The 25,207-nt window shown below is 37.9% G+C and overlaps 1 protein-coding gene across 1 annotated transcript in view; it reads left to right on the plus strand.

Moving 5' to 3' along the window:
* Positions 1-25,207, plus strand: part of SEMA3D (semaphorin 3D) — a 164,296-nt gene that overhangs the window by 16,223 nt on the left and 122,866 nt on the right. The gene's annotated exons all lie outside the window — the stretch shown is intronic.

Below are 25,207 nucleotides of genomic sequence, written 5' to 3' on the forward strand. Positions count from 1 at the left end.
GCGTGCGGATCCGTGCGGATCCGTCCAGACTTACAATGTAAGTCAATGGGGACGGATCCGTTTGAAGATGCCACAATGTGGCTCAATCTTCAAGCGGATCCGTCCCCCATTGACTTTACATTGAAAGTCTGGACGGATCCGTACGAGGCTATTTTCACACTTAGCTGTTATATGCTAAAAATAATGCAGACGGATCCGTTCTGAACGGAGCCTCCGTCTGCATTATTATGATCGGATCCGTTCAGAACGGATCCGATCGAACGCTAGTGTGAAAGTAGCCTAACTTAGCCAAAGTTAGCAAAGAAATCTGATTCGTTACAAATTAATTTGTAATGAATCGCAATAATTCAGGTATACCCTGGCCACTCTGACTTAGGGTGTGGTGCGGAGGGGTTGCAGCCATGCTGTGCTGAAGACCCCGCAAGGCAAATTAGCCCGCAGCTGCCTTTCATTTAATAATAAAGCCCTACGGGGTGCAGACTGGATGGCATTGGTTGGCACACTGGCAGTGGAATAATAAAGGCTTCCATCTTATTGGTATTGAATTCAATATCTTAGTTTATGGCTGATGTAGGAATAAAAAAATAAAGCTGATGCAGAATAAGTCTCCCTGCACTGTCCCTCTCCAATATTCTTCTATTAGTCATTTTCAGCAACACTGTCCCTAGTTCATGAACCCTTGCCACATCTCTCCCTATGCCCAGCTCACAGGACAGCGGCGGATAGCACACAGGATGTGGCCTTTATAGTGCTGTGACATCACAAGGGATGGCTATCTGTGGATTGGCTGGCTTCATGGCATTATGGGTGAGCTCATGTTCCCAGGCTTCTTACTTTCAGTTTATAACATGTATAGCCACCATTTTAGGAAAAACTGATTAGTTACCACAACATGCAAGGAAATTCAGTTTAGTTGCAAATAAAAGTTTTCCTAAACTTCAGCTCAAATTCTGCTTCAAATGCTTTGCTTCGCTCAACACTAATTGTGGGGCCCAAAAGTAGGCAGGGTCTGATGTGGGTGATGCCCATCTTTGTAGAACGTGTAAGCGCTATGTCAATGAATGAAATAAATACTAGGTCGCTTTAGGAGACAACTTCAGTTTCCAGTTACACCAAGTTTTTTAAATAAATCCCAGTGTCCAGTAGCATACCATGGCACATATGTGGCAAATGTTTAGTCTCTATATATGTACTGAACAAATAAACGTATATATTATACATTATTATGATCATATGACATATGCTCTGAGGGCACAATGGAAAAGACATAGGGAGTCATTAATTAAGCTGAAATACGCCTATATTAGGTGTATTTCAGGCACAGATTGCAGCGCAACAGCTAGTTGCACCACAAACTGTGACTTCTCTTCACTCATGCTAGGTCTAAAAAAGTGGATGTGGTGTGGGCAGCAAGCCCGTCTCATTTACCATTTTCTACAACTGTTTCAGGCGTAGAAAAAGGTCTAAATGTAAGACAGCTATGAAGCTGTCTTACATTTAGAACTGGCAGAGGACCCACCAAAGTTATGAAGAGGCCGGCCCCGCTTCATAACTTTAGCGGAACCACCGCCAGCTTAGGGGTTTATTAAGACTGGCGTCTAAAATACTACTTACCCCCACATACCACCTATAATGCTTCTGCTCTTCAAGTCTCAGTATATAATTTTGTGGTTGCTGTATATTGCATAGCTTCTAAATCACATTGATGTCCGTGAACATTCATTAACATAGGTATGTTCCATGATTTTACGTGTGTGTCATACTTTTCTCCTACATATCCATAGAGCATGGTTATGCCACTATTTATTAAAGGTGTTACACAACAAAAACAGGGATGGATAATCGTTTTAACATTGTAATCACTGTCAAAGTAGAATCATATGATGCCAGAAGACATCCATCTGCAACTGATTCAGTGTGCTGCATTCACTTTGGTGCTGAATTGCTTAACTTGGTCTCCATGTTATTGAACCCTGGCAGTTATGCTATGCATGATAGCAGACTCATCCCCAAAAAATTGAATTGTACCCGGGAGGTACAGTGGAGATGCTTGTAAAGAATGAAATGTCTATTTTTATAAAGCCACATATAATTATTATTGCATGCTATAAAATTATCAAATGACTTTGACAGAACATGTGGAGATCATAAATGATTTATCTGACTTAGGATTCAAATCACTATGGAATAGCTTGGAAAACATGACAGCATTGCCAGAGGGGGTTCATTCCTTAGTGAGATGAAACAAAGGCAGTGGAGACAGCAAGATGTCCATGTAAGACAGATAAGACTTCAAATGAGGGGGTCTAGAATGAGAGAGGGACTTCATGTACTTGGTTTAAAAAGGAAGACATAAAGTTTGAAAGCTAGATGTAGATACTATGCCAATTAGTGTGGAGACAGGAGAGCCTCAATTACCAGATATATGTTTCTTCTGTGCAGTTCAGTCTGTTAAGTTAAAACCTATTTTCCAAACTGCACAGTTGCTTCATTATATAACGTCAAGTCTTGTGAACTCATCAATTATTACCGTGTAATATACAGATGTAGCCGAGCTAAAATTGACTCTGATAACACGTCACAGTGTTATCTCGTGCCATCTTGTGACAGAAGACATTGAAATACATCGAAAGAGTTAGTTGACCTTTTTGTGCCATTTTTTACTTAATGCGTTAACCATCAAGTTTAGCTTGGCTGTATCTGTACTTCTGATGCTGCGGATAGAGTAAAGTTGTATCATAACGAAATACTACTAGCAACAGATAAGTCATATTTCATCCGACTCATAATGCAGAATTTTTGTGTAGCACATTTCTATACTCTTTTGCTCAGTTATTTATAGCAATAAATAAACTGCAATCAGTTGCTAGTGTAAAACCTTAACAGTGGTCAGAGCGCCATTTTTCTGACACAAAGCTCCTAATCCCCTGGAAATACATGAGGAGGGACTTCTAGGCCAGCTTTCGAGTGTAAAGAAGTTGTACAATTTGGTACGCTTTTTTTTGCACTAAAACATGTAACTTTTTGAGATTTTATGCCACTAATATCACCTTTCAGAAAAGTGGGTGAGGCATATAAAAAGGGCTAAAGCTTTCTTAATTATCATTATTTACACTGGCGTAAATAAAAGATAAAATCTACACCACCACATAGCTGGAATAGATTTAAGTTTGTGGAGCATGATGAGCAAGGGTGTGCCAAACTTATTAAGAGGCATGTGCCTTTAGATCAATTCAGCATATCTTCTTCCTCCATCTGACTTTTTGACTTTTGTAAATCTGACCCATAGAGCTAAAAATTGTGGCTTTCAAAAGCTACTACAAAGAGGGGCTTTAAATCACACAGTGTATTGTTTTATTCTGCAGTTCAATGAATAATGTTATGCAGAAAGACCCCCTCAGTGGTGGCTACGGCAGACAATTTTTCAATTGTCCAATATGCAGAGGAGTCAGAGTGCTTTATAAAAAAAAAAAAAAACTTATAACTGTGACCTCTGTATTAATATATTTTAGACTTGCATCATTACACCCTCCTCATTTCTGGACCTATTTAGTTTGACAAAAAACATACTTTGAGTTAGCAATACTAGTTCGGCAAAGCTCACCTCATTTTTGGTGGAAGTATACAATAAAAACTAGCAAACAGTTGGCCATTAGGAATGCAGAAATGTCATTACTATAACACAGTTATTACACCGTTTTAGTAAAATAACCCTTCATGACATGTTTTAATGCACTAAGTAGATAAAGGAGAAGTTGACAATTTACATTTATCTTGAATGTCTCCATCTAAACAAAGTGCAGAGAGGGCTAAAATACAATATACGCAAGTCTATAAACACTTTCACTGAGCGAAAGTGATGACACCATGTGAGGGCTCTTAGGACTTCAAAAGGCGTTTACGTCAACACTGGTGTAAGGTTTGGAATGGTAGTCCTCAATCTTAGTCATCTCACACCAGCAGAAAACTTCTTATGTCATACCTCACTAATGTCTTAATGACTTCAGCAGAACCTGTAGGTGGAGTATAAGGACAGTATGGGTTTGAGGAATATTTCCGCAATATCATATGTTGTTTCCAGCACAGTGCATTGGATCATGCTGTTTTACCACAAATGTATTTAGAATATTCAGTGGGTTACTGTTTAGTTGCAGCTTTATAACATTCGTGTCTTTCTTGCAGTTGTTTCCCATTTCCTTCTATGGTGGTGTAATGAGATAAATATTTGCTATTCTCTGAAGTGTAAAACTATAAAACTTACCCTCTTTTTTTATATGCCAACATGTGTTTTGTATTACTGTATTGATTTTTATAGCCAAAGTGTTGATTTGTTATATGCATGTCATAACAGCATTCTAATGAGTAATGCTAGTTTTGAAAATTCCTAACCCTGTGCATTTGGGATGTCAAGGTGGAGAGTTTTCTATAGTTTGTCAGTCTTTCAAACCCTCCTACTTACTGACATGTATATGCTATGATTTTACATACTGATATACAATGTTCATAAGAGAAAAGCTGTGCATTTCAAAGCTTACAATCATATTATTGCTCCAAGGGTACCTGGCAACATTCAATGAAGCCTTCTGTCTGACATATCCCAGGTTGTTATTACAATATGAGGACAAGATCATACCTGTGCTTTGATGCTCATGTGGATTATTATAATGGATTATTGTGGATGTGTGGTGGTGCATAAAGGATATATGGTCTTACATGACAAAAAAACATATACTTTTGGTGGTACTAAATGGCACAGCAGGTTTTTCAGTACAGATAAAAGATCTTTATCAAACACACTGCACGTGGGCACTGTTTTGGCATAATTTTGCAGCTGAAAAGGTCATCGGTACATTTGTTTTGCACACAGCATAGTGATACACTGGCTCATATCTCTTGGTATCCAGCACTTACCCACCTGTCTCTCCTGGATTTGGACGTTCTAACTGTGTGAGCTTATGCTGGCACCTGTTTCTAGCTAATGTTCTTTTACCTTGGTCTTTATTAGGTTTTCCACACCACTTAGGGAATGAACAATAAGGTCCATTTTGTTTTGGTTACATTGGGAGGAATCAAGCTTTAGATCCCAGGACTCTACAACTTTTTGGACTTATGTGTACAAAACTTTTGTAAAATTTTGCATTTTTAAATGGCTCACTCCAGTTTCTAAATATGCGTGGAAGTGGCTGTGGATAGCTATGTTAATTAGGTGCATGTCATATTTGTCAACTGTGACATTACTTCAGTAATGGGGTGGTGTAGAAAGTGAAGTAAAATCTCAAGATAGTGGTTAAGGGCTGTATTACAATGCTAGATTTAGCAAATGATTGTTGGAAAGGAAGCGTACTTTCCCCACAATCGCCAGCTTGCCAGTGAAAGAGACTGCGGCTTTTACATGCAGTGATCTCCTCTATACTATAGGGTGGAGCAATCAGTAATGCCATCATTCGTCCACATACAGAATCATTTGAACGCTTGTTAGTGATGATTTGGCAGTGTAATGCTGCTTCTGATTACCCCACAAATAAGCAAACAATCGTTCATAGGGTACTTGGAATCTTTCAGCAGGTTTAAAAATCATTTTTTGCGGGTGGCAGATGTGCTGTGTAATCACGATCTGTGATTTCCTTCAGGATAAAGCTCCTCTAATGTGTTTGTTTCTGATCCTTGAGACTTGTTCTCTTGTCTGCTGCCCATCCTGACCTCTGCCTGTTCTAGACTTAAGGCTGTATTACACCAACAGATTATCTGACCAATTTCAGTTCAATCAGACCAATAGTTGGTGTGTATAACAAAAGATCTGTGTGTAAATAGCCACCTGGCCAATGTTTAGTGAGAAAATCTGTCAGATAATCACAGCCCTTAGGAATGAAACACTTCTGCCTGGACCTTTCCATCTAACCACAATTCTATGTTTTTGTCTTGTAACTTGATTCAGAAACTCCAGCTGTGTATGTGTGTTAGCTGTTGATAATGTATACTGCTCCAGTGATACTGCAGCAACCTGGGATTCCCTGCATGAAAGTCCATACCACTTCTGAGGAACTATCTCTCTTGGGGAAAGAGCGCCTTAATCGTCTTGAGGAGACGTACAGGCCATTCATGCTCCTCTTGGTCGCATTAGAGGCAGAGCTTGTTAAGCGGTGATTTGCATCCCTTTCTTCCCAGAATTCCAGAGGAGCATAAATGGCCTGTAAGTTCCCTCACACTGATTAAGACATTCTCTTCCCAAGGAGAGATAGTACCCCCCAAAAAATCCTGACTTAGGCCTCTCACCCAGTTAAGCCAGTACTCTCTGCTCTGCACTGATGAGGGGCAATCAACCCCAAAACAGCTGTCTGCAGATGAGGCACTAGCTTATTTAATATTTAAGGCATGTCTCAAGGCCTATTTAGAGGGTCGAACATAAACTTATAGGATATCTGCCTTACATCTAGTGGCATCAGAGGTAGAGCTTATTAAGAGCACATTTGCATCCCTTTCTTCCTTGTCAAGGTAACAGTTGAAGAACACACAATCCCGTAGACTCCACTATCTGGTGTAGCCCTACACCAAATCCATTAGAGACTCATAGAGTGTTTTTCTCCAGTTGTTAGATACAGACATATATGTCTGATGTAATGTTAATTGGTTTTCAGCAGGATGGCTTTCAAGGTGGTGGAGAGATAGCCTACATGAAGTTGATGGTTTAGTAGGGTAAAATATAGGAGCAGCTATTAGTGTGAAACCAGTAAGATGTGATTAATCTGAGGTCTGATGAAATATACTGTGTGTTGTACATACCAAAAAAGGGTCAAATTAGGTTTTATTCATAACTAATAAATTGATTTACTTAATATAGCCTTTTTTTAAGCCTGTGATGCAACTGAATTCTTTCCCTAGTCTGACCATGACCATACCCCAACAGATACAATAACATATCTGCAGGGCCTTCTTCATACCATTCATTCATTGACAATTCAACGCCAATTAGTAATTTACTGCTGTTCTATAGTGAATAGATGTTTGATAGCCATAACACATACAGCAAGTATAAAGTTTCTCCGGTGACGTGCACAAGTCGTGCTATGCAGAGTATGATAAGTTTATCTTTTTTGGCAGGCAGACTTAACACTCCTTTAATTATCTCAGTCTAAATAATCACGCTATGAAAAATGTTCCTGTTGGCAGGTCTTATACATATTTAGTTGTACATTCTATCATTGTCCATCCGACAAATACTTGGCTCATAGGAATATTAATATTGCTTAAATGGAAACTGTAAGCAGCAGGAAGGTTTGTGCATCATCATTACCTTGACATTGTCAATAAAGGAGTTTTCCAGCCTGAAGATATTGATGGTCTGTGCTCAGGATAGGTCGACAGTATCATATCTGTGAGGGTCTGACACAATTGTTTTGTTTCTGGTGATGGTGGCGGCCAAAAACAGCTGATCAGTGGGGGAGCCGGTGTCACACCCCCACAATCTAATATTCATGTCCTGTCCTGAGGATAGGAAATCAATATCTACAGGCTGGAAAACCTGTTAATGGAGAGCTGCTGTTCTGTAGGATTACTGTTCCAGCATAAAAACACTATTTTTAATTAGTACACATTAGCAGGGAAACCACAAGCTATCTTTCCAGTAAAAAACCTAAGTAGAAGTTAATCAGTATGTGACACCAGCATTAATGCAGATTGCCTTTGATGTTTACACGAAAAAAAACATGATGTCCCTGAATTATCTAATTTCTGCTACTTCTATTGCACCACTAGGGCCCATAGTTAGGGATTTACTTCCAAACATTGGGCCTCATTTAGGCTGAGATTACCTGCTTTATGAGCCAGTCAGAGGTGACAGGGCCTACGGAAACAGCTGCGCAGCTGTGCATTTTCGTAACTCTCATATAATTGACTTGGAGTTATGGAAACAATATAGCACAGACTGTTTAGTTGTTTCCCTGATCCCAGAGACAGGTATTCCTATCTCATTTTTTGCCCACTTTCAGTGGTGGTTTGTGATCTACCCAAGAACTTCCCTGGTGAAGGATTTGTCATAAAGCTCTGATGAAGGGTCACAGGAGAAATCCCTCACCTAGCCAGTATATAATAAATACAAGCACTCAATTATATACATTGTTATAACTTTAATATGTTCTCCTGTAGTTTTGTTTATTAATAAATCTTTCATGCTCATATCCAAAATGCTACAGGCATAACTAATATCACAAAAGTGTATTGTTTAATCTAAGATTCTAAGCTATTATGCCAAGATCAACACCATTAACATTCTATTGACCCAACATTTATGAAATGTATGAAATTCCTATTTTCCCATATGTGTTAAAGGCCAGATGGAACATAGTAATCATTTTAATACAGGTGGGGCAACCTGATTATGATAGATTTGTCTTCTACCATTTGCTTTTTTTTGTTATTTTGCTTTCTCTATGTGAGAACGTCTTTTTCGTTTTCTATTGAAACTTGACAGCCAAGTGTAGGTTAATCTCCAGCACTGAAAATACATCACTTCTCATCCTCACTTTATTATATCATGCAACCAGTCTATGGGAAAGAGCAACATGACATTTGCTCCTCCATCTATTAACTAGACTTCCAGTTTAAACAGAAAATCCATTGTCAAAAGGAAATTGTGTAACATTTTCATGGGATGAAAAATATGTCTTGGTAAACAGCTGGATTCACCATTGTGAATGTTGTCTTTACATTTCTAAAACCTGAATGATCTGGGTTGAGTCAGTGTGTGGTAGGTAGGATGTAGGTAATTGCATATTATGCAGTTTAAAGCAAAGTAAATATGACTTCTCATGGCATTTAGTTGAAAATTATTTCCAGCCCCTGTAGGTTACAGCTTAGTTTTTTGCATACCTTCTTCACCTCAGACAATTTTTTTTTACTTTATACTAAACTAAATGGTTGTGTACATTTATATAAGGTGCAAAGTTATAAGTATTATGTTTCTAATCCATGTATAAAAGGGTATTCCCATCTTATAATGCTATGGAATATTGCTAGGATATGCCAAAATGTTCTAACTGGCGGAGGTCCAACCTCTGGAACTCCTGATTTAAAGAATGAAGACACTAAGGACTTTAAAAAGCAGTAGATGAAATTACTGATGTAGAGCCTTGGTCTTGGCAAAGCAATTCCCTTAACGTACCCATACGAATTAGTCTAAATTGATGAAAATGGATGACCACAATCAAAATGACCGTTTGTTGGGTGAGATTTAACAATGCACATTTGCTTAAGCCAATTAATTACAGATTGCCATAGAAAGGAATCGGTGGTGTTTGACATGCTTCTCTGATAAACTGATGAAACATGGTTTGCTCATGAACAATCTTTCTTTGAAAAAAATGTTCCAAGAAAGATCTTTTGTCACTCTCCTAGTGTCATTGAACATGTGTGGACAGATTCAACAACTGTATTAGCCAGTATGTACTAAAGGGCGTATGGCTGCATCTGCAAAATGATTGTTCATATTTGTTTGTTCCATGGTTGTTGAACCATTAGCCTACTTCTATATAGTGTATATAGTCACCTTAATATATAGACAGCCAATGCACAAGTTTATTTCTTTATAAACAGGGACAATCCAGGGTAATATGGGAATGTAAGCATGGAAAAAACTAAATACCTGCAGATACTACCTAACTTCACCATAAAGAAAACAGAGACACAATCTTCTAAGCCTGAATGAAGGAAAGGGACTGTTTTAATGCTCAACATGTCTAAAAATCCCTTCTCCTCCCTTCATTCAGTAAGTATAGGCTCTATCATATTATCTGGATCACTTCTGCCTCAAAAGAGAATGACTTAGGTAATAGTTATGTGTCAGAGCTTTGGTTCCAGCGCAACCTCTTAAAATATAAGGAACCATTCACAAAAGGTGACTCTTTGATTCAAGTATTAATAGTCTCTTTGTCAAACTTAACCAAGCAAAGCCCCAAAGGAGTTTATATGAATGGGTTTTACACATCTGAAAGATTAATTTATTCTGGCTAAACTTTGATGAAAGTGGTTGAAAGATTTGGAGTTTTAACTTCTATCAACCAACATTTTAATTAACTTCAATTAAATTTGATTTATGTTTTTGTGGAATTTAATATCCACATCCTGAATCAACTAGATGAAAAAATGGAAATACAGAATAGGCAGTTTATTGTCAACATAATGTAAGTCCCATGCCATTATTTGAGTCACTGTAGCATAGTGGTTGGAGCTATAAACTACCTAGCCATTGTTAAGGGAGGTGCTGGGGATGTGACAGAGAAAGGTGAAATGCGTCATGGGTTTGGCGGGATACCGCAATAGGAAGTGCTACATACAGGATGGAAACAAACCAGAGTAATTTATCTACATGGTGAAAACTGGTCTGCAGAGTCCCAACTGAGGAAAACACATAGGCAGGTAAGCAATTACATGAGAAAATCTTAATAAAATTAGGCTCTGCTCACGTCTGAGTTGGAGGCTTTGTTCGATGCCTCCACAAAAGATTCCATTAAAAATGCTAAGAAAAAAGCACAAAATGCTATGCCATTTTTCCTTTAAAATAATGGGTAAACGCAAATAAACCTAATCATTATAGTCAATGTGGTCCATCAGGCACTGTTCATTACCTAAGTAATGGAAACAGCACTTCTCTTATTTTCCCCTCCATTATAGATGCAGATCAGTGGAAATAGACAGCATCCATGTGAACATAGCCTTAGGCAGAGTTCACATCACTGTTTAGCTTTCTGTTTTTCTGATTCATCAGAAGAACAATAAAATAAAGCGGTAAGGATAGTAGGGCACACCACCATTTGATGTCACACGGATATTTATTATAACATACACTGTTTAGAACATATAAAGTACAATCAAATACAATAAAATTACTAAAATATAAATACTAAAATATAGTCATCAATACAAGTTAATAAAGGTTAATAAAGGTTAATAAAGGTTAATACAAGCCGAACTTATTAACCTTTATTAACTTGTATTGATGACTATATTTTAGTATTTATATTTTAGTAATTTTATTGTATTTGATTGTACTTTATATGTTCTAAACAGTGTATGTTATAATAAATATCCGTGTGACATCAAATGGTGGTGTGCCCTACTATCCTTACCTCTTTTTGAAATTTTCTAAAGGATTGGGTGAATCCTTTTGTAGGTGCACCCTTTCACTGCCTGAGCAGCAGGTGAGCCCTCTCTAAGTATTTGAATAAAATAAAGCATTTAAAAAAAATTGGTTATTTTGAGCATCCCTTATGACCAGTTTGCATCAGTTTCTGTCATTTCCGACAGAGATTAGTTATTTTTCATGGTAGAAAAAGTACTGCATCAAAATAACTGATGTCTGACTGAAGTGCCAAAAACTGATGCAAACTGCTGACAACTGATGCTCAAAAAAAGACTGATCAGTTTTTTCGTTATTTTTAGTTCAAACTGATGCTAACTGAGCACAACTGATGCTCCAAAAAAAATGCTCTGTTTCCTTTTTTTTTCTGATGGATGAGAAGAACAGAAGGCTGAGGCTAGTTTCACACTAGCGGCAGGGGAGTCTGGCAGGCTGTTCCGGAGGGTGAACAGTCTGTCGGATCCGTCCTGTCGCTAGTTCACGTGTGCCCCCGGACTGCCGCTCTGAGCCCCATTGACTATAATGGGGGCTGTGGCGCAGTTCCAGCGGCAGCACGGCAGCGCACGGCGAGAGGCAGCCAGACTAAAAGTACTGGATGTCGTAGTTTTAGTCCGGCTGCCTCTTGCATTGTGCTGCCGTGCTGCTGCCGGAACTCCGCCCCTGCCCCCATTATAGTCAATGGGGACGGAGCGGTAGTCCGGGGACACACGTGAACTAGCGGCAGGACGGATCCGACAGGCTGTTCACCCGCCGGAACAGCCTGCCAAACTCCCCTGCCGCTAATGGGAAAGTACCCTAAACAATGATGTGAACCTTTATAAGTTATCCATTTCCTTACATAACGTTTTGCCAGGTGAGAGGCAAGAATCGTAAATCATTAAAAAAATGAACATAAAAAATAAAGATTGTATTAAAAATATGTAGTAAGTGTGATAATTGTGCAGATATGGATATTTGCACTTTTAAATGGGTTGTCTGGGATTGCATTATAGTCAGAAACCAGTCCTGCTCCTCATCAGCAGGAGAGCATTGGACTTGCATTTGTAGTGAAGCAACCTCACAAAGAACAGCCACTCCCAGCAAACATTTAATTTGAAGGATTTATCTACCAATGGATTTTCTACCCACTGGGAATACACAGTATTTTATTTATATCGGCTATCAGCTTGTTGTTATGCATAATTGATAACATTCTAAAGCTATGGTTGATCCTTTCTTGCACAGTTTTAAATCTTGAAAGTAATATAGTAAAAGACAAACTGCCAAATAAAATCAAGCTAGATTAATTGCTGGGTTTCCTCAGATGACAACACTATACTGTATGCTATGTCTTTTCATGTCTTGGTGTCAGCTGATGTGATCGACACTGACAGATGATAATGATAAAGAGTCTTCAGGAAATTCTGCTAATGGATGAATAACTCTTACATTGAATTACAGATCAGCATTTTGACAGATTTTTCCGCTGAAATAGCAGTTGTCATCTTAAAAATTCTTTATAAATTATTTTGGCACTTTTGAACTTAGGATTTGTTCCTACATGAAATGTATGTCCATGTTTTAGATGACGGCTTGTTATTACCTTTTGCCTCATTATGATGAAAGTGGCCTTATTGTCATGACACAAATGTTTGGATAATGCACTATTACTATATTTGAGATTACTATTGCTATTCCAACTCTCTGTAGTTTAGTCTTGCTTTACAAGTATGTGTTGTTATACAGTAACTGGAAATAAGTCATCTTGAAGACCTTTTAAATAATAAGTGGGCTTGGTACTTTTCCTATGTATTACCATGGGAAGCTTTCTAAGAATGTTCTCCACTTGAACTGTAATTCAAAATATCTAAAACTCTTGCGGACTGAAATTGGCTTATTGCCTTATAGTCAAATACCTTACCGAAACAATGCAATTTGAAGGAAAACCTTCATCTGCTTGGCTTCCAAAATGAAAACGTACCACTTAGCCACTTGATACTAGTAGTAAGTGATGAGTAGGGCCTCCCCCCCTATAAATCATACAAATGGGGATCCTGTCCTTCCCATTTGATTGAAGCTTTGGCCAAGTATTTATAGATACACTCTATTCAAATTGTATGGGACTGCCAGAGATAACTGTGCATTGTAGTTGGCTATCTTCAGCACCTCTATTGACTTTTAATGGAATTCTAGAGGGGCATATATATATATATATATATATATATATATATACACATATACATATATATATATATACATATACATATATACACACACATACTGTGGGACTCCCATTCTTGTGATAGATAGGGGCCCCAGCAGTTGGACCCCTATGGATCTAGGTGATACGTTGTCAATCTGGGACGGGCAATTATTAATTATTTAGATTTTCAGATTATATCATCTGTAATCATTCTAGTCAAAACTGGAGATGAATTAAATAGTATGACATTATGAGAAAAATTGAAGATAAGGGATACATACCTTTTCTCTTTACTTCAGAGCAACTGAAACTCTAGCAATCTACTTAGGCTACTTTCACACTAGCGTTCGATCGGATCCGATCATATTAATGCAGACGGAGGCTCCGTTCAGAACGGATCCGTCTGCATTATATTGGCAAAAAAAAGCTAAGTGTGAAATTAGCCTGAGCGGATCCGTCCAGACTTTTACATTGAAAGTCAATGGGGGACGGATCCGCTTGAAGATTGAGCCATATTGTGGCATCTTCAAACGGATCCGTCCCCATTGACTTACATTGTAAGTCTGGACGGATCCGCACGCCTCCGCACGGCCAGGCGGACACCCGAACGCTGCAAGCAGCGTTCAGGTGTCCGCCTGCTAAGCGGAGCGGAGGCTGAACGCCGCCAGACTGATGCAGTCTGAGCGGATCCGCATCCATTCAGACTGCATCAGGGCTGGATTGAACCGTTCGGGTCCGCTCGTGAGCTCCTTCAAACGGAGCTCACGAGCGGACAGCCGAACGCTAGTGTGAAACTAGCCTAAAGGAACACTGTGATTAGAAATAAATTCCAAGGGATAAAACTTACCAACATTGTTTGTCAGTCTGCAAGATTTTCTGTATATTTCTAAGGCAGTCTTCTCCTGCAGAGAACATAGTTATTGATCATTTTGACCACTTCTTTTTTGGCTGATAGACTAATGTTTGCAGAGGGACAGGACTTAGTGTGTCTGATTTTGTGTTGCAGGCACTGCAGACTAGGAGGTCTACTGAATCGGTCAGTTGCCTTACAGCCGGAGGCAAATCTGATAGGAGGTTGATGAGAAGCAGGGGAAAATTATCTTCTGTAAACAGTTTTAAACATATTTCTTACAGTTTTAATTGCAATATGATAGAATCAAAGGAGAGAAGAATATTATGGGAAGAATTATGGTATCTTTTCTTCTTAATTAAACAGTTAACATGTCCATTGGGGGAGAAGGTGCAGCTTATGTTCACATGTAACATGCCGTTTGGTCAGTGGTCAGATAGCAAACAGTAGTTTTGAAAACATATATTTCACAATACAGTTCGCAAATAGTTTTCTGTTGTTGTTCCATTGGTTGCCCCATTGTTTTCCTAGTTTGTCTATATAATTTTTTTATGAGGTCAAAGTTTCATCTTTTCTTTGTATCTGCTACCTTTTGTCTGACCACAGACAACACAAGTAATACAATATTTCATTATCTTATAAAGCTGCAATAAAGTGTGATAATGTGATAAAATTGCCATAAATAATGCTCTAGTTGAGAATCAAGATTCCACATACATGGTTAATCATAGCTTATGCTACTGTGCTAGGGAATGGCTTCAGTACATTAAATATACCTGAAAATCTTGTATCTGCTATTCTTACTGTATGAGTCTGTTTTCAAAGTTGTTCAGTGTTAAAAGCTATAGGCAGAATGAGCAACCACTCCTTATAATTCTGCATATGTGGAAAGAGTAAAATGAACATGTAATAGGAAAAATATAAAAAGATCTCTGTTTTCCTCATTAGTCTATGAAGAATTTAGTCTTTTTTCCCACTAGTGCTAAATTATTTAGGATCAGCCAGAAACCACTTAAACTCTGCTAGACATTGTGTAAATTTAGTTTGGTACAGGGGACAAATAAAGCCAAGTAGATTTTTTGTATTCTGAGAATTTGGGTGACGGTGACAGTGATGAATAGTGCTGGAAACCTCTTTGCTGTTGTTTAGCTGTTATGGAGCTCTTGTACTGTACGTTAGATAATGGCCGTATATTTCAGAGAAAAATCAAAGACCTTTTATTTGGATCATGAATGCTATGTCAATGTACTAAAGAGGAAGCTGAGCTACATAGTTCTGGGTTATCTTAAATTGACAGACCGTTTGCCTCCAGATAAAAAAAAAATCACAATAGCTGGTCAATGGAGAATACGCTTACCTGGTACCCTCCATTAACCTGTTAAGCATTCCCACAGTTTGCTGGGCCCCTCTTTTACCACATTGTGTATTGGTAATCCAAGACACTTTCTTTTTGTCCAGTGCTGTTCTTGGATTGGCCAGTACTGGTAATGTGAGCAGCTGTGGCCAATCTGAGAGCAGCAGGAAGTGTCTCACTGCAGAAGAGTGGCCCAGAAATCAGCAGATCTGTGGCTCAACAGTTGATAAAGTAAGTGTACTGTCCATCCTCTGGCTATTGTTACATTGGGTGTATTATGGGACAAGAACACATGTATGTGGGGGATTAAAGGAGGCAGTTATCTAATAAGTATAACCAACCTCTGACCAGCAGATTGATATTTTTGTTGAGAGCAAACATGGCATATTGAGCAATTGAAGTAGGCATGATTATAATAAGAGCTTTTTGGAGATTTTTGCAGCACCTTAATCAGATTATGAAGATATGAGGAGCATAGTCATCATCTTGCATTCCTGTGTTCTAGTATTATTTAAGATTACATTTTAGCCCTCTGCTGGCATTTTAGTAGGGGGAATACATTTGAACATTTGAAAAAGGTATTCAGACATATACATACTGTACCACGATGGACTCATTCACTTTAAGTTTGGACTCTGTTTAAACTGCTTTCCAGTGGTTTCCATCTTTTTTGACAAACATTATAGGACTCTGGCTCATAAAAGTGAATGGATCCATTGTGTTATATGTTTAAAGGGAACATGTCACCATGAAAATGCAGTGTAATCTGCAGGCAGCATGTTATAGAGCAGGAGGAGCTGAAAAGATTCATATATTGTTTTGTCGGAAAAGATTCAGTAAAACTTGTATTTTATTCTTTCAAACTTTTGCTCTTTTTATGCTTAGGAGTCACATAGGTTGTCATACTTAGTGAATGACAGCTAGCTCTTCATAACTTGGCTGTCAGTCAGTGAGTAGGACCACCCACAGGACTCCTAAGCATTTAGAGAGTATATTTTCAAACAAAACTATGTATTAATCTGCTGGGTCCCTCCTGCTCTATAACATGCTGCCTGCAAATTGCTCTGGATTTTATTAATGATAGGTTACATTTAAATTCTTTTTTCAGGTATTCAAATATTCACCCCCAACAGAAGGCCCAGCACAGGTCTAAAAGATGGTGTGAACACACCCTAGCAATGCAGATAAGAAAAATAAAATAATGATTTATCCTAGTGGGAGACATTGTAGAAGGTTTCCCAGGAGAGAGCCCACTGGGTTAGGGTGTTATAGAAGGTGTTTTAGAAAGTGGCTCAGAAAGATCTTATAAATGGCTTATTAAAATGTCATATTATGTTATATTTGGTCCTTTGTGCAGTATTTTAGTAAAAAGAAAATAAGGAAAACTTTTCTGTCAAAAAAGACTTAACAATATGATCCCCATGAAAGTTTGGTTAAAGAACACAGCTGTGACATCGATAGTGAGAACACACACCTGTCCTAAGGGACATGCTTCTGAAATAAAAGGATTATATTAGTGTTCCTTAGTGTGTGGTGCTTATGTGACAACGTGTGTCGTTTTACATTTTATGGTGTGAACAAATGGTATGTGCAGATAAAATCCTTTACTGTACACTGTCTGCCATGGGTTGGCTTCTTTCCATGGTAATGAAACCAAGACAAACATGCAGAGGTCCAGCTGTTTAATGTAAACGAGACCTCATTCTGCTGTATTTTACTATATATAATGATTGATGTGGTTCCATTCATGATTTGCTTACATTCTCTTATCATTTGTTTGTGCTGTATAATACATTTTGTGATAGATTTTTTTTCATTGCTTATCTTTATTGATAATTTTACCAGCCATATATTTTATTAAATACTATAAGTGACAAGCACCATAGAACTGCTGATATTTATAACAACATGAAGACTTGTAAAACCTTTGTATTTTGATAGTATTTGTTAAGCTTACCCCATAACAGATATAGAAACAATAGGGTCCTATAGCAGCAATGACCCTGTTTTGATGTCTATTAACATAATAGACCACTGAACTTGGACAAAACTTACCAGACTAGCAGGCAGAGTCTCCCCACGACCACTGTTTGATTGAGGGGCAAGTAATAGCTATAAACCCGGTCTGAAACGCAGCTTTATGTTGAAAAACACCTTAGTGCCAATTGGCCATCATTTAAATGCCACGGGCTACCTGAGCATTGTTTCTGACCATGTCCATCCCTTCATGACCACCATGTACCCATCCTCTGATGGCTACTTCCAGCAGGATAATGCACCATGTCACAAAGCTCGAATCATTTCAAATTGGTTTCTTGAACATGACAATCAGTTCACTGTACTAAAATGGCCCCCACAGTCACCAGATCTCAACCCAATAGAGCATCTTTGGGATGTGGTGGAACGGGAGCTTTGTGCCCTGGATGTGCATCCCTCAAATCTTCATCAACTGCAAGATGCTATCCTATCAATATGGGCCAACATTTCTAAAGAATGCTATCAGTACCTTGTTGAATCAATGCCACGTAAAATTAAGGCAGTTCTGAAGGCAGGTCCAACACCGTATTAGTATGGTGTTCCTAATAATTCTTTAGGTGAGTATATATATATATATATATATATATATGTGTGTGTATATATATATATATATATATATATATATATATAGCCTTTTGGACCAAAACACTAAATAGTAATACCAGTATTTCAGTATTTCACATATAATAACTCCAACCATAGTTTATATAATTGTATTATTGCACCAGCTGTTTAATATGTAATACCAGTCAAACTCTCACATAATATCCTATACAACTAGGATACTAGGACACCCATATAATAGCAGCCATATACACCCATGTAATAGTAATCATACTGTTCAAATAATGGATTCTTTACAGTAAGAGCATATATATAGAACTCTGAGGAGGGTGTGATGGGGAACTCACTAAAAGAGTTAAAGATGGGCCTGGATGTATTTTTGAAATGTAATAATATTGCAGGTTGTAGTTATTAGATTTCTGTAAAAGAAAATTGGCTTCTACCTCACAGGGAGTTTTTTTGTCTCTCTCTGGATCATCTTGCAGGATAACAGACTGAACTGGATGGACAGATATCTTTTTTCAGCCTTACAAGCTATGTTACTATGTTAGTCATTGTAATGCCAGTCAGAATACCAGTAGCCAGTAACCAGTGAACACCTAATACCAGTCATACTGCCATATTGTTTACATTGTTTACATAAAGACCCAACTTACAATGAGCTAATTTCTTAAAATTCATTTATTAAAACAGAGAAGGCCAGCTAACTTGTAGCATTCCCTTGGGAAAGACATTTGAAATCACTTTTTTTTCCAAATGGAAAGGAAAACTGATGGTGTCACACCACAAGATATAATATAGTTATCCAAAACCAATACTTTGCTTTTTAAAGTATGACTTGGATTATAACCAAGTCAGTATCTTATCTGCACACATCTATTTCCTGGTGATTACCCACAGTAAGGCCTCTTTCACACGACAGTATGTCCATTTCAGTGTTTTGCGGTCCGTTTTTCACGGATCCGTTGTTCCGTTTTTTGCTTCCGTTGTGGTTCCGTTTCCGTTCCGTTGTTCCGTTCTGTTTTTCCGTATGGCAAATACAGTATACAGTAATTTCATATTAAAAATTGGGCTGGGCATAACATTTTCAATAGATGGTTCCGCAAAAAACGGAACGGATACGGAAGACATACGGATGCATTTCCGTATGCATTCCGTTTTTTTGCGGACCCATAGACTTTAATGGAGCCACGGAACGTGATTTGCGGCCAAATATAGGACATGTTCTATCTTTAAACGGAACGGAAAAACGGAAATACGGAAACGGAATGCACACGGAGTACATTCCGTTTTTTTTGCGGAACCATTGAAATGAATGGTTCCGTATACGGACCGTATACGGACCGCAAAAAACGGCCCGCAAAACGGAAAAAAAAAACGGTCGTGTGAAAGAGGCCTAAAGCAGAGAAAATTTGCTTTCATAGTTGAGAGGTCTTCTTTGGAGTTGGGGGTGCTCTTTCTTATTGCTGAAAGTGGCTAGTATGCGTGAGGAATATTGTACGCTAGGCAACATTGCTCTGGGTTACTGGAAAAAAATTATGAAAATTAGCATATCTTACTTCTGCTGGCATCAGAGAGGCTTACCATTTTTACTTTTAGAAGGAACGCTAATTTGGATATCTTTCCCAAATACCCAAACTATTCAAATATGGAAAAGAAAGCTAAGCCTGATGCTAATTTGCATATATTTTTTTTCCCAGAAACCCAGAGAAGCGTTTCCTGGCATACAATATTTCTTACACATACTAGGCACTCTCCATAATAAGAAAAAGTACCCCCAAGTCCTTAAGCCAACTTTTCTGCTCTGCTCTGATAAAGGATAATCATCTGCAAAAAGCTGTGTGTAGATGAGATGCTGGCTCTGCTATAATCCAAGTTAAGCATGTTTAAAAGGATAAGCATTGACTTTCGATGGCTACCTTACAATTTGTAGTGTGGGATACTCAGTTTTCCTTTCCATTTGGAAGGAACACTGATTTGTACACAGTATCTCTTTCCTAGTGGAATGTTATGTGCTGGCTGGCTTATTCTCTAATATTTGTCCTAAATTAATCTTAAGAAATTCCTGACTGTTAAATTCAATAAAAAATAAATAAATAAAAACTTGATCGAATTGCTCATCTCTAACCCGACTGTTAGAAAGAATATGTTCATACGTAAATGCAATGCTAGTCGTCCTGTGATGAAGATGAATTGAAATCATTTTGATTCTGCAATAAAATGCAGTAGTGGTTAGAATAATATTCCAAACTTTCAGTATTCTTATTTAAGTATTTCAGTTTGGCATTAGAAACACATGCTGAAAAATTGAACTGTTAAAGTTTCAACTATTCTAGATATGCACCTTCCACATGTGACCATGGGTTTAAGCTGAATAATTACTTCTGAAATATTAGATGTCCAGCATCTGGCATACACTGTATATTTAGCACTAGGTCAAAATTTTGGTGTAGTGTTAGTGAGTGCATTCTCTAGATTTTAAAGAAGTTTCATTTTATTAAACATAGTTATAGTTATAGTAATCCCTATAGTAAGACTTCATAATAAATAATTTCATTGGTAGATTTTTTGGGAAGTTCCCCTAACACCTTGTACATTTAGAGCTTTAGACTGCCAACTTTGCGTTTTTATTTTTTCCCCCTATTCTCCTTGAGCCATAACTTTTTTATATTTGCGGTCACATAGCTGTATGACGGCTTATTTTTGGCGGGACAGGTTGTACTTTCTAATGCCACCTTTAATTATGGCATAAAATGTAGTGGGGAGTGGTAAAAAAAAATCCAAATGGGGTGGAATTTACAACTATACTCCATATGTGTACGTTTTTTATGTCTAAATAGTGTAAAAATTAATGTAAACTTTGATTAAATGTTTTATAGTTTTTATTTTATCTTTTTAATCACGATATTCCGACCCCCGTAACTTTCTATACTTATGTCTACTGAGCTGTGTAGGGGTTAATTTTTTGCGGAACAATCTGTAGTTTTTATTGATACCATTTTGTGTGTGACTTTTTGATCACATTTTATAACATTTTTTTGGGTAAGAGAAGCAATGAATAAATGGTAAATTGCCCATTTTGACCCTTTTTTCCATTACGCCATTCGCCGTTTTGGAAATTTTTAAAAATATTTTAATAGTATGGGCATTTTCAGTCACAATAATACCCATGATGTTTATTATTATTGTTATTTAGGTGTTTAATTTTTAATTATACGGAAAGGGGGTGATTTAAACTTTTTTTTTTTTTTTTTTTTTGTACATCGCTGTTAGTGAAGGGGTTAAAAGAGTTGTCTATTTTCAGGACAGGTCATCAATATCATATCATCAGGGGTCCGACTCCCAGTACCCCGCCGATCAACTGTTTGAAGAGACCACAAAACTCTACTGCAAGTGAATAGGAACTGCTAGTAAATAGGAGGGAGCTGTCCCACTGAAGTGAATGGGGACTGAGCAGTTGTAATTACACCTGTTCACCGCTGCAGTTGGGGGACTTCAGTAAAGAACTTTGTGTTTCGATTCTACAACTTTAAAAACATTTTAAAATAGGAATCATGTTTTAAAATGTTTTTAAAGTTGTAGAATCGAAGGCCAAAGCTATTCACAAAAGTCTTGCATGAGTTTGGACGAAATTTTACCTCCATGAAGAACATACAGTTGGGGACCAAATCAACTTCTGATCTTGGATCCGAAGTTCAATTCGCTCACCCCTAGTATTGAAAGGAAGATAAAACCCCTGTATAGATAGATAACCCAATTGTATTTATACTGCTGCTGAGAGGGAAACATTTTATCTTTTAGTAAAATAGTAGATTATTAGTATTAGAATAACAGTATGACAGCTTAGTTGTTCTCTTGATAGACCTAGATAAAGATGTCCACAGAAGAGCACTGCATTAATCAATTTAAAGTGTGATGCTCTAATTGAGTCAATCATCCTCTTTCCTCTGTGATCGGAGTGAATGGTCTGATTGATATAGTCAAGCAAGGCTGTTTGTCATGGCAAAAATCCAAACAAAAAGAACGCTAAAGATTTGAATATGTGGTGTGACTTAAAATAAATGTTATCCACTTTTTTTAGTTAAAAACATAGAAGATTCACATATATGTTGTTAAAGGGAATCTGTCACCATTGTTTTGCTGTCCTAACTAATGGCTGCATAAACTAGTGATAGATCCTCTTAGCAAAACACTGAAGCTATTCAATGCACAGTGCATGCAATGATTTCTCGTAGTAATGAGATCTTGGCATTCCCTGCCCCCTGCCACTGACTTCAGTAGGAACAAACTGTCAGTCCTTGACAGGGGTGGCAGAGAGAGAGCCAGGAGTTCCTGAATATTAGGACTTCACTGTGTCCACTTGAGCTGTTATGGCAGCATAGAACTGGTGATGGATTCCTTTTAATATGTCATAGAAAAGTTTTGATGGACGTGTCCTTTCAATGTCTAAACTTTTTTTCCCTTTTTTTTATTTTATTTTTGCTTCCCATCACTATAGCTCAATTTTTATATGATGTCGTTTTAGGTTATATAAACAGTATATTTTCTTTAAGAGTTTTTTTTTTTTTTTAACAGAATTCAATCTCATCTGCCATTTTGATGCTTATTTATACTTCTATAGCTATTAAAGGTGCTGTCCCATTAAAACAACTTATTTCCTATCCACAGGACAGGGGTTAAGTGTCAGATTAGTGGGGACTGATCAAGAAAATGAGGGCCAATGCTCATGGTTGGAATAAAACAGCAGACGGGCATGCATGTCCGCTGCTCCATTTGACTCTATGGGACTGCCAGAGATAGCTCGGCTATCGCTGGCATCCCCATAGGACTGAATGGAGCAGCAGCATTCATGCATGAATGCCGCTTTTTGTGATTATCAGGGGCCCCAGTGTTTGGACCTCTACTGATCAGGCACTTTTACCTTACCCTGTGGATAGGGGATACGTTTTCTTAATGGGAACACCCCTTTCCAAGATGACCCTGTATATTGCCACCATAAAAGGAAGAGTTACTGTGACCCTTTTAGTTATTCTAGCTTTTATGTTCCTAATTGGAAACATTTCTGCTTACACAATCTGAATATTACATGTAATTGGAGCCATTTGCTGGAAATTATAGCGCAGTCACAGTGCTGGCTTCAGGATAACATCCCAGGGACAGTCAAAAGGAAGATCCGGGTGTTAATAGACTTACATAGAAAATGAAGAAAGAGCTGGCCTAGAGAGGATTCATACTATAAATTGTAAAACCCAGAATTATCGTGTGCTTGTTTCGGCAGAGCACATTTTCTTCTTCCCCATAAACCTAATTGACAAAGTTCCTTTGAAATTATCTTCAGAAACATTTAATTCTTAGGGGGGATGTAAACTATACTGATGACACATGCGGTCTAGCTGCAGCTGGAGATAACAGCAGCTGGGAGGGATTCTTACGGAATTTTCAGCATTAACTTTGTTTTTTTACTTCAAAAGATCCCACCTAAAACCTGAAACTCAATGCTACTCAGTAACCTGTAATTATATTACTTAGCTGCATTATATGCCAGAGGATTTCATGCGTCTAAGAATAAAAACCTTTCTTGGGAATTTTGGGTAATTGTGTCCTGCTTTATTACATCACACGGGAGAATAATAAAAGTAAACACATACAGCATGCCACATACTGTCTGTCCCATTGTCAACAGATAGGTTTATAGCTCTTGAAGTAGCATGATGCACTTTGTGAATGAATTGATGCCGGCGGCTGTTTGTGATTGGGGACATTTAGAAGGGGACACAATAACTAGACTGCACTGGATGACTAGGTAATTGTCTTCAGAACAGTTGTCTGCATTGGGTGAGGCTATTACTGGAGGCACATTCAGGCTGTAAAATGAGTATATAAATTAAAGTCAATTTAGGCCTATAATAATGATAATCTTTATATACAGCTGACATATTTTGCAGCACTTTCAAATCAGAGGGTTCACATACAAATAAAGCCAGGGAAAAAAGGAAAAAGATGTCCAGCGCTGAGATGAAAATGTACATCTTCAGTCTTTATTTAGCTTCAGGTAAAAATACATCTCCACATGGAACGTTGCGTTACCGCTTTCCATGTGGAGATGTATTTTTACATGAAGCTAAATAAAGACTGAAGATTTTATCTCCATCTCAGCTCTGGACACCTTTTAACTTTTTTTTCCTGGATTGTTTACGGACTGGACCAGGTTCTTGCACGAGAGGCTATACGGGTAGTGCTGGCTTGATTCCTGATTTACACAAATAAAGCCATACATAACAAAGAAACAAGCAAGTCAACAATTAAACAAGAGAAGTGAGAGCCCTGCTCGTAAGAGCTTACATTCTTTAAGAAGATAGGTGTGACACAAAAAGTAAAAAGTGCAATCTTGACAAAATAGGGGAGTAGATATAAAGCTGCATTTTGTGTCAAAAGAGTAATCTCCTCATCTAGAGAAATGGCTATTTTCCGCTGCAACACAGACAAGAATATGACATGCTCTATAATTTGTTGAAGGGTCAAATGGATCGTTAAAGCTATGGATGTGCGCATAGACCCATAAAATGAATACTGTAGGTAACTGTGCTATTCACAAAAATTGCGTTTAGCATACGGATGAGAAATACAGTTGTGTGCAATAGCATTGTTTAAAAAAAAAGATAAACATTTCAGCATATGTATAAATAGTGTGGTGCATAATGGACCTTAAAAGGAAAATCACCTATGGTTTAAATCAGGCATGCTCAACCTGTGGCCCTCCAGCTGTTGTAAAACTACATCTCCCACAATTCCCTGCTGCAGGCTGATAGCTGTAGGCTGTTCGGACATGCTGGGAGTTGTAGTTTTGCAACAGCTGGAGGGCCGCAGGATGAGCATGCCTGGTTGAAATCACATTTTTATGTTAAACTTTTTTTTTTTTTTTTCCATGTCACTATATTTAAAATAAATGTATATAATCTTGCAATTTTCACACTGGCCACTAGGTCATGATTTCCTGTTCTGTTCGGATAACCTTTCAGTACATACAGTCATTATCACCTCAGGCAGGATTACAGCGGCAAGTAGCACCTCCATATAGATAACACAGAA

This window comes from Bufo gargarizans, chromosome 2 (genome assembly GCF_014858855.1).
Source record: "Bufo gargarizans isolate SCDJY-AF-19 chromosome 2, ASM1485885v1, whole genome shotgun sequence".
In the NCBI taxonomy this organism is placed as follows: Eukaryota; Metazoa; Chordata; class Amphibia; order Anura; family Bufonidae; genus Bufo; species Bufo gargarizans.